This window comes from Lupinus angustifolius, unplaced genomic scaffold (genome assembly GCF_001865875.1).
Source record: "Lupinus angustifolius cultivar Tanjil unplaced genomic scaffold, LupAngTanjil_v1.0 Scaffold_555, whole genome shotgun sequence".
Classification (NCBI taxonomy): Eukaryota; Viridiplantae; Streptophyta; class Magnoliopsida; order Fabales; family Fabaceae; genus Lupinus; species Lupinus angustifolius.
This window is the reverse complement of record NW_017727898.1, coordinates 72,612-75,471: the sequence shown is the minus strand read 5'-3', so window position 1 is coordinate 75,471 and position 2,860 is coordinate 72,612. Positions and strand designations below refer to the sequence as shown.

Here is a 2,860-nt window from a genome sequence, read left to right as displayed (position 1 = left end):
GGATAAAAATAAGTTAAAATATTTAATGGGCATTTATTGGCTCATTAATGGTCGATGGTCATTCAATTTTGTTTTTGTATTTTGAATAAAATTGAAAAGGATTTTAAGTGAGTTAATGGTTACTTATTAGCCTAATTACGTAGGATTTCATTTAAAATACAAAAGTAATTTCCCTTAATTTTATTTTTATTTAATTGAATAAAATAAATTTTGCACTCAAAATATCTTTTATTATTTATACAAGACAAATGATCTTTTACCTATTTGTATATTATATGATAAATTTGGGATTTTATACAATTTCAATGGAATTTCTGTCCAAAAGAGATTTTCGACCACTTTTAATTTTATAAGGTCGAATAATTATCTTTCCTTACTTGAGGGTATTATAATATTTTTATAGCGTTATAACAATTATTAAATAATTTATTACTGCAAAATATATTTCTTATGTGGTCTTGGAAACAATATAATACTCTATTCGAATATTCAAATTTTAAACATAAAGACAAATAATTTCCAGATTTGATTTCAAATTTTCAAAATTCAAATATATAATAAAGTTTCTAATTGTGGAATTAATGGACGGAAACTTTTTATTTTCAACATGTGTCAAATCTCTCATAAATAAATGCTTGACCATATGAAAATACACACACAAAAAGACTCATTTATTTTCACGAAAGAAATTAGGTAATGTTAAATGAAAAGTATTTTCCTTATGAGTTCCTAATCTTCATGACAATGTTTGAGATCATCGGAAAATTTTACTGAAGTGATTTAAATGCACATTGGTCTTTTTCGCCAATTTTAACTCATGAAAGAATTTATCATTTATTAATCTTTTAATGCTTTTAGTTAATGAGAATATACTAAACCTTCCTATAAATTATTATAAAATATTAAAGTTCCTTGCAATCCCCTTCCACCTATATTGGAGAATACATTTGTATTTTGAGGCTAGTAACGAGTGAGACTCATCTCCATTAATGGAGAGACAAGTAGTGTGTAAAAGTGAACAAAAAGTAACATATGTTGACACTTATATCCTTTTTATGTGTAATGATGTTACACTTCTTCCCTTAAAATATAAAGGAAAAAGTCTCTTGCCTCTCCATTACTTAAGAGGAGTCTCACTCGCTAGTAACATGCAGAAAATTGCACTCTTTGTTGGTATTTTATTCCAATTGTCAATAGTATCCTCAACTGAATCTAATGGTTTCAGTATTGATCTTATTCATATAAACTCACCTTTATCACCCTTCTACAACTTTTTAATGACCCAATCAGATGTCCTTATTAATGCAGCTTTTGACTCCATTTCTCGAGCAGAAAGCTTCTCATTAAATATTGATCTAAATAGTGATGAAACCACAACAATTCCAAACAAAAGGACTTACCTAATGCCATTCTATATAGGTACTCCACCAAAAGGGTGACTTGCTATTGCTGACACCGGTAGTGATCTAACCTGGATTCAATGTCAGCCTTGTAAGTGCTAGAAGCAAAGGTTACCAATTTTTAATCCAAGTAACTCTTATACTTTCCATTTGATACCTTGTGGTAATAGTTTGTGTAAGAAAGTACGTAGAAATTCATGTGGAATTGGAGAGGAATGCAGATATGAGGTGGATTATGTGAGCAAGTCTTCAACATGAGGAAAAGTGGCTATTGATATAATTAGTTTTAATAATTCCTATGATGGTCGCATAATAAAATATCCCAACACTATATTTGGTTGTGGATATAACAATAGTGGGGATTTCAAACCCACAGCAGCATGAATATTTAGTCTTGGTGGTGGACCTTCGTCATTCATTTCACAACATGGTGCTGAATTTGGAAAATGCAAATTCTCTTCCTTTTTATTATGTACAAGGTGCAAGTAAAGTGAAATTTGGGGTTGACACACAAACAAATAGAACAGGAGTAGTTACTATCCCTTTGGTTTCATTGAATCCATCAACTTATTACTATCTTAGTCTTGATAGTGTCTCTGTTAATTGAAAAGTGGTGAAGCCAAATGAAAGTACTTTTGGTAACATTAGTATTGATTATGGGGCAACAATCACTTTCCTTAAATCAAGTTGGTATGAAAAGGTTGAAGCTCCTGTGTTAGAAGTTATTAGTCATCAAAATGTGGCAGTAAGATATCCAATTCGACCATTTCGTTTATGTTATAAGGATGGGTCAATTACAAACTTCCCCAACATCGGACTATATTTTTATGCTTCTATCAATGAGTTAAAGTTGAATACATTGAATACATTTGTGACCCTAGGTGACTTGACATGCTTTGCGATACTCCCAACTGAAAAAATCTCAATTATTGGCAACTTACTACAAGTATTTTTTAATATAGAATATGATCTTGAAGAGAGAACAATTTCATTTGCAAAAGCCAATTGTTTAAAGGAGTAAGAAAAATATATCTTATGTATTTCTCATGATTGAAAATAATAATTACGATTAAGTCTGAAATAATTACATTATGTCTTTAGCTTGCTCAAGAATGTTGAAAGAATGATGGCATCTTCATTGAGTAATGAATAATGTAAATATGAAATAATGAATAAATTAGAATGAAATTAAAATTAATAACAAAATAACAATATTTAATTGGAAAGTAGTTGTTAGAGGAATAAGAAATAATAGAACTGAGAATATGATATTTATTAACATATTTTCAAGAGCTCGATATCTAGTTTTGTGAATAAAAAATATTCGTTGATATGAATGGTTTCGCAAACTCGAAAATATTCTTGAGTAAAATAAATTTTTTTTGAGCACCATGTAATCTAAAAGAATGAGAGATAACGATAATGAAATTTATATTTTTTTCCTGGTCGATTTTAAAAGT

General features: G+C 29.1%; 1 pseudogene; it reads left to right on the top strand.

The window, feature by feature from the left end:
• The first annotated feature begins 1,148 nt into the window (after positions 1–1,148).
• Positions 1,149–2,421, top strand: LOC109341657 (annotated as a pseudogene).
• Positions 2,422–2,860: the final 439 nt, after the last annotated feature.